At 37.7% G+C, this 14994-nt stretch overlaps 1 protein-coding gene and 1 non-coding gene across 5 annotated transcripts in view; both read right to left on the bottom strand.

Annotated features, from left to right (window-relative positions):
* LOC116090245 (sodium channel protein type 2 subunit alpha) overlaps nt 1–14994 on the bottom strand; it is a 173977-nt gene that overhangs the window by 109531 nt on the left and 49452 nt on the right. Inside the window, exon 1 of one of the 4 annotated variants that reach the window (XM_031370461.1) lies at nt 11487–11737. The exons of 2 other annotated variants lie outside the window; for them this stretch is intronic. The gene's annotated coding sequence lies outside the window, so the exon portion shown is untranslated. Of the gene's footprint in view, nt 1–11486; nt 11738–14994 lie in introns of those variants that run through there. One more of the 4 variants, XM_031370457.1, reaches the window with a different exon arrangement.
* On the bottom strand, nt 12065–12167 carry LOC116092659. The gene has a single exon (XR_004119398.1). It is a non-coding gene; the product is annotated as a U6 spliceosomal RNA (small nuclear RNA).

The raw sequence follows: 14994 nt of genomic DNA, 5'->3' as shown, positions 1-14994 counted from the left end.
GGGCTTGTACCACAGTAAGAACCAAGATTTTAAACTCTACTAAATACAAAACAAACAAAAGACTTTATTCATGTTCATTTAAGAAAATACTAGTAGTGATGTATTATTTTTAAGTATATAGCCAATATGTTTGGAGTTATTTAAAATTTATATTAAGAAAAATGTATTTTCACTATTGCTGTAGATGAGCATCTACATAAGACTGTTAAATTGATTGTTGTTTTATATCAAACATCTTTTATAATACTTATTTTTATTGTTACAATATTTTATAAATTTTAAAGAATATGGCAAAAAAAGATATTGTAGGTATTGAAGGGGGTCTATAGGAGGAGCAGTGGTACAAAAGGGAAACAAGAATGTGATTCAATTCTATTTAATTAAAATATGTTTTTAAATGTTAACAAATTCAGATAAATTGAAATCATGTAACTTTTCTCATCATAATGCAATAAAAGTTTAAAAAAAACATTATTTTCTCTGATTTCAAGAAACATTTTCACTAAACCTAGCATAGCCTATCCTAGAACTCTATCAACTGCTCATATATTATGGAATGCTTAGAGTACTAAAATGTATTTTGTTAATTTTTTTAAAAAGCACATGCTATGCCTTTTACAATCCTTTGTGGTTCTGAACGATGAGAGGAAACCTTTGACAGTCAAGAAACATGAAACTATGAACTTACATTTCTGTATTGTTTAGGTTGCCATTTTGATGGAAGGAGATATGGGCTATATATGCATATGGTAAGTGAATGTGTGCATTTGTGTGTGTGTCTATTATTGGTTAATTGGCTTAGATTTTTTGTTTGTTTGTTAAAACTTGATACAAGCTAGAGTCATTTGGGAAGATGGAATCCCAATTGAGAAAGTACTTCCATCAGATTGAACATAGGCAACTCTATGAAGCTTTTTCATGATTAATGATTGACATCAGAGCATACAGTAACACCCTTGGGCAGGTCATCCTGGCTTGGACAAAAATGCAGGCTGAGTAAGCCATTGGGAGCAAGCTGGTAAGCAGCAGCCCCTTCATGGTTCCTGCTTCACTTCTAGCCTCGAGGTTCCTGCCTTAAGTTCCTGCCTGAGCTTCCCTCAATGGACTACGACCCAGCATAGGTGAGCCAATTCAACCTTTTCCTTCCCAAATTAGAAACTGAACTTAAGACACTGCATATAAAAGTTGCTCTATTATGGAATCTGAAAGTTCCAGAGAGCATGTGCACACTCAGGAGACAGATAATGTGAGAACTGTAATTATTAGCTTCCTCTGAAAATTTTATACTTAGTATGTTTGTTTCACTGCACAAATCAACAGGAGTAAACTGAAAATAAAGTCAAGTTAAAAGGCTATTAAACTGTTAAGAGCATATCCATGAAAGGAAACTACTATGACTTGTTTTAGTAACCTATTAGAAGTAGGACACATTTACACGATTCAAACAAGGCCTTTCAAACAGACCCCAGATCGAAGCCACTTGTAACGCAGCTGTGCAGACACACTGATGCCCTCCCATGGAAGTCAGCTGTGATGATTCATTTTGATTGTCATCTTGATTGAACTAAGCAATACCTACGAGGCCAGGAAAGCACACCTCAGTGTGTCCCTGAGAGCACTTCCAGAGCTAATCAGATAATGGTGGCTCAGACCTAATGGGTTATTTATCCACTGATGAATTAAGTATTTCAATGGATTTTTCTTTTCAAATGGGAGGCTTGGCTAGAAGAAGCAGGTCTCTGGGAAATGTCTTTGGTAGTTATATCTTGTCCCACCACTATCAGGTAGCCATACGGTTCTGCTCTCTGGCTGCTGTGGATTGGATCCTATTCTACCACACCCTTCCATCATCACAGACAGAAAACTCTGACATTCTAAATTAGATGTCCTTCCTCATTTTAGTTTATGTCAGGCATTCTTCACAGCAATCTGAATGACAGCTAACACAGCCGTGTGTGTGTGTGTGTGTGTGTGTGTGTGTGTGAGTTTTTGGTGCCTTAGTAGAAACATAAGGCACAATGTCTGTCTCATTAATGTTCCGATTTTCATTAGAGAGATGATAACCCAGGTGCACAGATGCCTAATCCATATTATAACAAGTACAGAGATAGGTGAGAGTGATGAATGTTTCATTTGCATATAACAGAGAACCTTATAAAGGAAGTGATATTTGAGTTTCATATAATTAAGAGATAATTTTGTTTATATGTTATGTTAGAAAATATCTCTTGCTGACACTCTGAAGTGTATACGATATAGAAATATATTCAATGGACACTTCGATATTTGCTCATAGAGAAAGTATTAAATTCTCTGGGGTTGGATAGTAAAATGCACAGGTAGGAGTACTTAAGTTGATCTCTAACATCTACATGAAAATACTGGGCATGGCAGTACATGCCCATACAGCTCTGGGAAGGCAAAGGCAGAACTCCAGAAACACACTGGCCAGCCACACTAGCAGAGATGCTAGACCCCAGATTCAGTGAGAATTGCTCTTTCAAAAATAAGGTGGAGAAAGATTGAGGGAGAGACTTGTTATTGAACTTTGACACACACACACACACACACACACACACACACACAGACACACAGAGAGAAGCAGAGAGAGAGAGAGAGAGAGAGAGAGAGAGAGAGAGAGAGAGAGAGAGAGAGAGAGAGAGAGATACAATCACAGACACAAACATGAACATGGACACACATATGCTCACACAAGGAAACTTGTTACACTTTCTTAAAACACATTTTACTTATTCATTATGTGTTGGGGGTAAGAGTGCATTATAATGTGGGAGCCTAGGTCAGTTCTCTCTTCTCACCATGGCATCTTCAAAATAGACTCAGATGGCTAAGCTTGGGCACAAGTGTCTTTACTCATTGAGCTATCTTGACTGCCCAGTCAAAGTTTTATATTTTCTGTTTATCAAAATCAAGTATCTAAGCTGAGATTTAGAATAATATACATAGCCAGGCAGTGGTGACACACGCCTTTAGTCCCAGCACTTGGGAGGCAGAGGCAGGCAGATTTCTGAGTTCGAGGCCAGCCTGGTCTACAGAGTGTATTCCAGGATAGCCAGGGATACACAGAGAAACCTGGTCTGGAAAAACAAAAACAGACAAAGAAACAAAAAAAATAGAATAATATACAAGACTTTTCACGAGAATCAGTTGAGTAACTTTGATTAAATCCTGGTGGTTTCTAAAAACTAAAGCAGTAAACAATTTTACTAGAACCAAGGAATTGAAGCACAAAAAAAATATCAATCCAACTTTCTCACTTAAATGAACTAAATTAAACAGCAAAATATCCCCGGGTACTGGAATATTTTTCTATAAACAATATACCTCCTTTGGGTGCCCTTATGCCTTGGGTCAGAGTTCTTGTTTGACCCTTAAGTTTTAAACTCTCTTATTATTTCTGTATGGGAAGATTTCCATAGCAGTTATATGCTTAAATTTCTATTTTAAACCTTTCTATTTAAGTTATTTTGATGTTGATAAAGGACTTTCCAACAAAAGTTGCCCAATCTGAAAATTATGGGGGTTGGAGAGATAGCTTAGTAGTTAAAAGCATTGCTACTTTTGCTGAGGACCAGGGTCCAGTTCCCAGCACCAGTGTGGAGGTACATTACTGTCAGCAACCTCAGTTCCAGGAGATCTGACACCTTCTTCTGGCCTCTGTGGGTACTTCATGCATACGGAGCGGAGAAATACCTCCAAGTAACTATTCATATACATAAACTAAGTCAATCTAGGGGGAAATTAAAATTCTGGTAGCATTTCTGTGAACTGCTATTTTTATTTCACTAGACTTATTTTATCTTAAACTCACTGGGAGAAAATTATTGGATATCTAGGGAGCTTTTGGCCAAGGGCCATAGAGCTTGTTCCAGAAGGCACCATTACAGACTCTTCGGTAAAAAAGAATGTATAGAGAGTGGAAAATGATTTCCTATGATCTGGGTACTCTGAGCCCAGATCCAGAGTCAGTATGATTTACTAAGCACTCTTGTACACACAGAATGGCCTTCCATAGATCAGTCTCAAAATCTACAGAATTATACCATTTCTTATGACATACCTAAGGACTCACATCTCACTCAGGATTTTGACTCCTGGTTTATTATAGACAGTGGCTAGGACAACTTGTCTGAATTTTTTTTTTAAATCTAAATAATGGGGCACTTTACATTTGACTTTCTGACACCTAGGGACTAAAATCATGAATAATTGATCTGGGTGCACTGATCCAATATAAGACATGGTAGAACTGCCTTCTGCTTTCCCTTTTAAAGACTATAGAAATAAGGCAAATCAGACATCACTATTTGCCATGACCTGATTTGATTTACACGCATTCTTCTTGAGAACTTGTTAATAAACCACATCCTAGGTTATAGGCTACATTTTATATCACCTGACTCTAAAACAAGTCTTCTTGACTTACAATGTTCATTTCACATAGGTCTGAGCACTCACCCAGCAAGTCTTTGTTGTCTGGAAGTTTCTAGCATCAATGCAACAACCTTAGCTCTCATCTTAAAGGAAATAACAGACAGCTCATTCTGGAGACAGTCTAAGCGACTATGGCCTGGCAGCGCGTAATTAGGTTACTAAAACATTTTAAAGTAGAAGCAGTGTCATGAAGTTTTATATTTTTACAGAACAGAGAAAGTCATTAATCAATGCAAGTTTAAAATACATTAGTAGTATATCAGAGAGACAGCTACACTGAGATACGGGAAGATTTTCTATGCACTCAAGAGGCTACATGATGAAATTCTAACTTCTGGGCTGATGGAAGCTGGTGGTCAGCTACGTTAATAGATTCCGAAAGTTTGTTTTTTCTTTTCTTTTTTTTTTAATCTATCAGCCACAAGATGTTAGGCTGGTAAAGAAAGGCCGTTCCTGAGGGACAGAACTAGCCCAGGATAAATCCGTAGCCATCGGACCTACGCCTCAGGCTCTCCTCTGTAATGAAACGCTAAGCAGCCGCTCAGTGTCAGCGGATACAGATTCCCTTCTTGAGTTTTTGATCATGCTGGACTTCTCTCAAGTTTTCAGTCCACAAGAGCATGAGAACAGAGAAAAGCATCTAAGCTAATCATCTAATGCTGGGTGACAGATGCCACTGCCAGCACCCTCCCTGGATGGCTAGCTTTATGTCTCAGATAGTTCACATCTTGACATCAATTATTCACAGAAAGGCAACAGCGTTCATTTTTATCTTAAATAGTCTTATGATAAAGTCTCTCCTTTCTCATGACAGCCTAACCAACTCCTTATATGAGAATTCGGTTGTTTTATCGCTGCCCTCTCTTACATAGTTCCTCACCCAATATGCAGGTAGAGTAAAATTACATAATCATAGAATTCACAGTGATTCACTAATACCATCAGTGCTCGTATGGAGAACACAGAATCTCAGCCAATAGCTGAGAAAGCAACAAAAGACAGTATCTTAGAAAGTAATAGAAATGATTAAAACACTTCTTGGGTGTGATTGTTCCCCTTAGGCCTTTTGACTCCATCACAAATTTGTCTTCTAGCAACCTTAAATAACATACTTAAATTATGATCTTTTAACTCTCAAAAACTTCTTACCACAATCTGATAGGAAAAAAAAAGTGCTTGCCTCAAGGCCAGGCATGGTAGTACAAGCCTTAAATCCCAGCACTTGGGAGTCGGAGACAGACAGATCTCTGTGAATTCCAGGCCAGCCTGGTCTACAAAGTTAGGTTCAGGGCAGCCAGAATTACACAGTGAAGCCCTGTTTCAAAAATAATCAAAAAATGTAAAACAAATTAGAAATATGTTTCCTTCTTAAACTCTGAAAATTTTAGAAATTAAATTTGAAAAATAGCCATATTAGTTATCAGTAATATTATCTTCATAAAAGGGTCTTAATTGAAAGTATTAATCAAATTATACTGAGATACTTTACAGCTTTGAATTATAAGGAAAGATACCATAATTTTGTTACTGTTACAGAGAACAAACACAGTGCATTTACCTCTCAATGTTACAACATTTTGCCCCAGGCTCTTCATTCAAGTGATCTTTTCCTACATTAAAACAATATTTCAGTAGGTACCACTCTATTATCAAAGAACATTACTTTTAGCTTCAAAATGTTAATAAAATTTTGATTCCTTGAAATCAATAATAATATGCAGCTACACTATTAAGGATCTCATTTTTCTTCATTGACATTTTGAATGTTTTTCATGTATGAATCCTAGGAGTCATTATTAGGCCAAAATCAGCAAATAATTGTTTCATGAATTCTACTTTTATTGGATTAAATTTTGGAGAAGAAAACACAAGCATATATTCTAGAGATAACAGGCATGTGAAAAAGCTGTCTGCAAATTCTACATTGGTAGCATCTTAAAATGCAGGGTCTGTATATGAATCTTCTTAGGGTTGGGTATATGATGTATATGTATGCGTATGTGTATGTATGTGTATGTGTGTATATATATATGCAAGTGTATGTGTATGTGCATATGTAAACGTATATATATATATATATATATAAATTTTAGACTACCCATAGGTGACTTTTACTAGACTAACCTGGAACAGAAAGCTGAAAACTATTATTGTGAGATTTGGTTTTTGTGCTTTCTATGGCCTATGTTAAAGTTATAAGTTTATAAAACAGATTTTTGTGAAGACAAATAAGAACAACGCCAAATATTAGATCCTTTGAAACTGCTCTGAGCTGTGAAATGATTATTTAGGTTTGCTGCATGGCTAATACATATTTCAGAACCTCCCAATACAGGCATTTTTCAAGAATCAACTGCCTATGTTCAACATATGTTAGTGGAATGAAATTTGAGTCAGTCTGCTCATTTCTAACAGTGATGCTGCTATTCAAGCATTCAAACTGCCCTGCTATCCTTCTAAGAAGACTGTTACATCAAACTTCAGACAATTACAGGGATATAAATTCTGTAGATGGCTATAAAACTTAAGTGTATTAAGTAATTATTTAGAAACCACATGTGCAACTTAAATTATATCTTATTTCATTAACTAGGTATCAGAGCTAAAGATACTCTTATAAGAGTTAGAAACTAACTGAAGTATTTGTGAAGACATCTAGGATGTCCTCAGGGGAAGATGATAAGAGGGAGACAGAGGATAATGTGTAGCTAGAGAACATCTGCTTTTTATGGTTCTTCCCAGAGTCAACCCTGAGGGAAGGAAATCCATCAGTAGCCATGATTCTTATAAATGCCTTCTTCTGACCTCCTCACTCTGAACACACAGAATATTGTGAGCCCTGGAGTCCAGATGCCATATCTTTATACAGCCAGTTCTAAACTGAACCAAGTTGGGCTGAACTGGGAGAACAGCTCCTATGTGAAATTCAACATCAACATCACTTTGCTATGTTACAACCGCCTAAAGATTGATCAGCTCTGAGGAAGAGCAGAGAGAATTCTGGACTTGCCAATAGAAAGCATTGAGGATCTCTGGTAAGGGGGCATCAAAGATGTTAGTAAAGGAAGTTTGCAAATATGCAAACTTTTTTCTCTCTAGAAGTATCCTGGTTAAAGTACTGAAGAAATGGAAGTGTCAGGGAAGAGCTTGAGTAATATATTCAGAAGCCAGCAAACTAGCCTAAAGTCCATTATGTTAGTTACTTTTTTGTTGCTGTGATAAAACATCATGGCCAAGGAAACTTACGAAAGGAAAGATTTTTGTTGGGCCTATGGTTCCAGAGGAATAAGAATCTATCATAGAAGCAAGAGGCAAGCATGGTAGCAGTAAGAGAAGCTGAGAGCTCACATCTTGAACTGGCCAGGATGACCTGGAAATGGTGTCTTCACACTCTGAGAGCTTGTCTCCAGGGCCACACTTCCTCCAATAAGGCTGTACCTCACAAACCCCCACAAACAGCAGCACCAACTGGGAACAAATATGCAAACATGGGAGCCTATGAAGGACATTCCCAGTCCAACCACTCTGTGTACTAGATGGGCACTGGAGGAACCAAACGCAAGTTTTCAGTGGTATTTGTTTTGAGACTAAGACGATGGAACTATGCAAGACCAGCTTGCCTAAAGGCAGTGTTATTAATCTCTCATTCAAGGATTAATGTGACCAAACTGTGCCCTGCGGGGAAGCAATTTGCTGCTGAAGATTAATTGTGCCTTCAAGAAAGTCCATATGCCATACATGGCCCTTTCTAAGGGGTCAGTAGATTTAAAGAGAGTACTATTCTGTCTTACAGAAAAGGACTTAACTTCCAACAACAAGCCACTCAAAATGACTTACACCATTCTTAAGTATCTTCCACCTCTTCTGGTCTTGTAGGTTGGTTTTTTTTTTTTTTAATTTATTTAAACGTTTTTTTATTTTTATTTTATATGTATGGGTGGTTCTGCTTGGATATAAGTCTAGGCAAACTGTTTGTTCAGTGCCCACAGAGAAAAGAAGAGGGTGGTAGAGCTTCTGGAGCTGGAGTTACAGATAGCTGTAAGTTGCCATGCGGGTGCTGGGAATTTAACCACTGGAAGAACAACCTCTAACAAGTAAGCCATTTCTCTAGCCTGCTGGCGCCATGTTTTTTACAGTCACCGAACCAATCTCTCCCTGTATCCTCTCACACTCTGGCTGTTGTTTCTTGTCTCAGTTCTTCTCCAATGACTTATAGACTTCATTTTCTCTGATCCTAACCAAATGGAATGTTCGTCAATGGTACCTCCCCATGGATTTGCTTTTATGTAATGTTTAAATGATCTCTATGGCTTTGTACAGATTCACAAGACCAGTCTTAGCATATAATCTAACTCTGGACATCGAGTGAGTGTGCTTAGTATGTTGGATGTTTAATACTGAAAATCAAATTTCTTACTTTACTTTTAGTTCTCCAGAAGAAAATAGACACCTAATACAGTAAGCAAACAAACAAACAAAAAACTACAATCATATTGGATTGTTTCCAAGGGCTTAATTCCCTCTGTACCTAAGTTGAGCAAACCTGGATTGTTGTTAATTTATATTCAACTTTTTCTTAAAGATCTAACTTGAATAACATTTAAATTTACTTTTTCCCTGGGACTTCTATCATCATAAACTCTGAGCTCACATTGTTAAACAGTTCCTGGCATAAGATGGGCCTCACAACCCAGCCCCACCTGCTTTTCCCATTTCTTCATCCTATATTTTGGTGCTCATAATATTTTAAGCAATGACTATCTGCACATGTATATTCCTATTTAATATTTATTTAGTTTTTTTAAATTTATGTGCATGTGTGTATCAGTGTGTGGGGAAGGGGAAGGGTATGTGTGGGATGTCTGGGTATGTAGATGGGTGTACCACAGAGGCCAAAAGAAAGTGTCATGTCCTCTGGAGCAAATTTCTTTTATTTTTAAAGATTTGGTTTATTTCCAAATTATGTTTATGTCTCTGTATGGGTATGCTGTGTGAATGCAGTGTTCAGTGAGGACAGAAGAGGGTATTGGATCCCCTGGAGCTGGAGTTATAGGAGACAGTTAACTGCCCAGAGTGAGTGCTAGGAACTGAATGCAGGTCCCTCTGCCCATGGTTAGCTACGGAGCCATCTCTTCAGTCCCTGTAATTACTTTTCAACCTCAACCATGAACTGCTCTGTAGTAAAGATATGGTGTTCCACAAATATTTATGTAGAAAAAAAACCCCACATGTTAAAGCTCTTATTTTCTCCAGATACTGAAGAAGTATTATGTAATCTGTATAACCATCTAAGAATTCACAAATTACTCTCTCTATATATACACAGACTATTCTATAGGATAGAAGAAATAGAATGAGCCTTTATAAGGCAGTATGTCATTCAGGAGCACAAGGTGGACAGTGTCCCTAATCTAAAGTGAAGATACATTATTAAGCAATGCAGACTCTAGAACTGTTTAATTGAGCTGTTGTCTTGCGGCTTTTGGAAAGACCCTTGAGAAACTTTAGTCCTGTGTATGTTTATCCACTGAAAGAAACTATTGTACAGAATTTGCCAAGTCAATATCCCCCAGAATCAATACCAGTAGATCTGGAATAAGCCTGGAATATGTCAACAGTGGGGATAATTGCCATGGAAGATTCTGAAGACTGCTAATCGGGGTCCTAGTCTTACCTGCTACTTTTAATTTGACATGAACTCTGAGTGTAATATTCCACTTAATGTAAAACCCACACAACCTCTCAGCCACTGTTGCTCTTCTCTAAATGGGAGATGGATACATGCCAAATAAAAATCTGTGATTCTAAATATCATCCTATTTATTGAACTCCATGTAACTAAAAACTCTTCATAGATTCTGCATATTCAAATAACATTTTTTCAGTATTCCTAAACATCCCAGAAAACCCACAGCTTTCACAACCTCAGACATAGCATAACTACCTTTTTATAGGAAAATGATGACTGAGATAGAAACATCCCAAATGTGTGCACCCCCACTGCCTGCCTCCTACACACACACACACACACACACACACACACACACACACACACACACACACATTTTTCAACAAGGGGGAGTGAAGCAATTAACACTCTTGTAAAAATATTCCTATTTTTTAATTTATTAAAATCAATCCAAATGTTGAGCCAAATGGCTTTTGTATATGACATTTCTATATTTCATCTTCTGCTTATACTGACAATCACACAAAGTGTTTTTACAGGAAATCATAGGAATCAGGAGAAAAGGTTGTTCCCATCTCCACCTCCTGAGTCATTCTACTCTTTAGCTAACATCACATGACCCAAAATTGCTTAAAATGTGAACACTTTTCACAATAGGAATTATTCTAAATGCCCACTGTCCTTTTTCCACAGATAAAGATAATCCATTCCCCCAACAATTAATTTAGTTTTCACTGTTCTCCTCATAAGGGGGGAGGGGAGAGTCCAATGCTGTCACTCGGAGTCTCTTAAACACATTACATCAATCTTTACTCGTGCGGTAGAAGTGACTTGCATAGCATTCTTAAAGGTTAAAACAAAAACATAAAGAAGCCCCACATTATAGCAGCAGCAATTGTTCAAAAGGCCGTGGGCTCAGGATGCTGGTGTATCTCTAAGACTGTGACCAGGATGCTCAGCCGTGGGCTCTGGCAGAGCCACTGCCATGTTAATCTGCTTCATTACATCTCTATGATTTGTTCAACGCATTAAGCACCAGTATTTCCCTTGTGAGAAGAAGAAGGCCCGTCCCTCACTCTGAAAGCTTTATCTTTTGATGTTAAACAAATACAACCACAGAAATGAAAGGCTGAGAAGCCGAAGAAACATTTAAAATACAATATGGCACAGCCAGTGATCATTTTAGCATAAGAAGATTTTTAAACGCAGAACAGCCAGAATTAGAGCATTTGAACCTTTTGGGTCTGAATACAACATTACAAAGCACATCTTATTTTAAATGCCATCATTTGGCAGAATCGTGATTCACTGATGCGACAAAAATAGAATCATGCTTGCTTACCTGAAATAAAGGGAATGGTAATCATAGCACAGAATCCATGTGCGTCTTGAATATAACAGTCGCCAATGACGGTTTCTAGAATTCAGCCTACAGCAGAAAGTAAAATCTCACATGTGCCATAATAATATTCTTACTAAAGAGGAAAAGCCAAGACAGGGCGATCACTGCATGCTCTCAGCTTCTGCCTTAGCTTTCTGTTCTGACACTCACTCACTCGATGGTACCCACTGTCAGAAAACAGCATGCTAAATTAAAATAAATAAATAAATAAATGTAGGAGGGTAGCATCTTGCGTGACAGCTCCATCTTCTGGTCACAAGTGGAACCACTGTAATTTCAAGTTCCTTTGGCAAAGCAACTTTCAACAAATAAGATTAAATGGTGTATACTTCAGAAATCTAATGTGTTCTAATTCAACTATTCTAATTGGTTACAAATTAAACATCTAAAAGTCATTATATTTTGTGTTTTTAAACAAATGTAAATTTTTTCCTATATTTTTTATTAGATGTTTTCTTTATTTACAATATCTCCTTTCCCAAGTTCCCCTCCAAAAAAAAAAGAAAAAAAAAAAAAGAAAAAAAATGGACCACTTCATGAATTTGGGATCCTTGCGCAGGGACCATGCTAATCTTCTCTGTATCATTCCAATTTTAGTATATGTGCTACTGAAGCGAGCACAGTACATTTTTAAATTTATTTAAAAATTGGGTCTAACATTTGAAGTTTGGTTTCTTTTTATTATGTTTAAATGAAATCTGACTTTGAGTTTTCAGAACGTTACTGAAAGGATCTGTATGAATATAATTGTAATTGGGGGGGGGGGCGGGGTTCGAGATAGGGTTTTTCTGTATAGTCCTGGCTGTCCTGAACTCACTTTGTAGACCAGGCTGGCCTCGAACTCAGAAATCCACCTGCCTCTGCCTCCCAAGTGCTGGGATTAAAGGCATGCGCCATCACTGCTCGGCAATATAATTGTAATTATTAATCATGTCATTTTTGATAATATTTTTGTAGGAAAGTATATTGTCTTAAGGGATATGTTTGTTGTTAACAGAATGACGAATTTATGAAAAGACTAAATCTCAATCAAACTTTCTGAAACTCCGGGCAGTGGTGGCGCACTCCTTTAATCCCAGCACTTGCGAGGCAGAAACAGGCGGATTTCTGAGTTCGAGGCCTGTTCTACAGAGTGAGTTCCAGGACAGCCAGGGCTATACAGAGAAACCCTGTCTCAAAAAAACAAAAAAACAAAAACAAGCAAACAAAAAACTTTTTGAAACATCTCAAACCGTATAGGCAATCTGAAATATCATAATTGTGCTATACCATAGTCTGAAGCGAGGTCTCATTTGGAGAGTAGGAGCAGAATTCAACGTTCCCCACTTTGTTAAATAAGTCGGAAAACCAAACCTTTGCTAAGTATATGATCTGTTCAATTCATATTAGTTTACGTACTTTTTCTACAATTGTTTATGAAGTTCTGGATCACAAACCATTTGACATTAAAAAGGTCTATCTTCTGTCTTTTTCTCAGAACCAACTTCATCAAGCAGCGCCAGGAACCAATTCAGAGATTCGGGCGCTGTCCGTGGTGCTGAAACCCAATCGCAGCCCCTCTTGAAGTGTTTGTTCCAAGATTTTCTCCCAGCTGTCATAAAATCTTGGTAAAATGAGATTTTTTTTTTAATTGTTTCGGAACTGGAGAGATGGCTCAGAGGTTAAGAGCACTTACTGCTCTTCCCAAGGGCCCGAGTTCAAATCCCAGCAACCACAGGGTGGCTCACAATCATCTGTAATGATATCTGATGCCCTCTTCTGGTGCGTCTGAAGACAGCTACAGTGTACTTAAATATGATAATAAATACATCTTTTAAAAAAATTAACCACAAACACCATGGAAGTCCATGGGAAAAAATTGTTTCAAAAATACTAACTCAGGGGTTGGGAAAATGGCTCGGAGATTAAGAGCATTCACTGCTCTTGCAGAGGACTTGAGTTTGATTCTCAGCACCCACATTAGGTGGCCCACAACTGCCTGTGATTGCAGCTTCATAGGATTTGACACTTTTTTTTTTTTTTTTTAGATTCCACAGACATTGAACTCATGGGCAAAATATTCATGTGCGCACACACATATGTACTTATGGGAACAAACCAACATGCACACAATATATATACACACAATTCAAAAGCTAAAAGTAAAGAGTGTTCTAAATCAGCCCAAAAACTAATATTATCCAATATATAATTAATGGCACAATTTTTTCCCCTGAGATAGGGTTTCTTTGTGTAGCCCTGGCTGTCCTAAAACTCATTCTGTAGACCAGGCTAGCCTTGAACTCAGAGGTAGGATTGCCTCTGCCTTCCGAGTGCTAGGGTTAAAGATATGTGGTGCCTCCATTTCCAAATTTTCCATCTACATTGGTGTTTTGCCTGCATGTATGTCTGTGTGAGGGTGTGAGGTCCTCTAGAACTGGAGGTACAGAGAGTTGTGAACTGCCATGTAGTTGTTGATAATTGAACCCAGGTCTTCTGGAAGAGCAGCCAGTGCTCCTAATCACTATGCCATCCCTTCAGTGCCCTCCCCGCTTTTAGGATTTCTCTGTGAAACTCTGGATGTCCTGAAACTCACTCTGTAAACCAGGCTAGCCTCGAACTGATCGGCATCTGCTTGCCTCTGCCTCTGGAGTGCTAAGACTACAGGGGTGCACCACGACCTCCATGCTAGTTATTTCGCTTTTTATTGATAAACTGTGCATGCTTGTGAATCAGAAGCCATGGTGTTGATGGATCTAATAAAATGACTTTGTACGTTATTATCCATATGCTGCAGTTCTGTTACACAGATTATGCCATCGTTGATTAAGTTTCCCTTTCTTTGAAATCGTTCTCCCATCTGATATCATCAAAGGATGAGCTACCACAAACATAAAATACCATTAATATATTTTAATTGATATTTAAACTTAAGGGGATTTTACAATAACTTTGTAATATTTAAGTGCTTTTCTTTTTAATTTTTTTTTCTTAACAAGTGTTTACTCCATATGTTTTAGAGCAAATTTTCCTCTTCAGGGGTACATGCTTAACTTGTTGTGGTGTTGTGTGTATCTTTAGAAATGACATCTTAAGCTCCTAAAAACACACTACCAATGTTTGATAGCCTGATGTGTGGTGCTGCGAATGAGATAGTACCTTAAACTGTGACTGTGCTCTGTGCTCCTCAAAACATCCCAGTGGCTACTCGTGACCTCCACATTAAAACCCAAGGCCAGGCATGTGCTCAGAGAATTGCCCACACCCTTGTCTCTTACCTTGCCTTGCCCTCACTGTATCTATTCTGGTTTCTTTACAGTCACTTTAGTTTGCTCCCTTTTATAAGCCTGGATCCTTAACACATACCTGAAACATGAATTATGCCCAGATAATGAATGGATGAATGTCCTAGCAAAAGAATTTGTGCATTACTTTTGTGTTTTCATTGTACAAATACTAGCATTTTTCT

Source organism: Mastomys coucha, unplaced genomic scaffold, assembly GCF_008632895.1.
Source record: "Mastomys coucha isolate ucsf_1 unplaced genomic scaffold, UCSF_Mcou_1 pScaffold15, whole genome shotgun sequence".
NCBI classification, from domain to species: Eukaryota; Metazoa; Chordata; class Mammalia; order Rodentia; family Muridae; genus Mastomys; species Mastomys coucha.
This window is presented reverse-complemented; position numbering and strand designations above follow the sequence as displayed.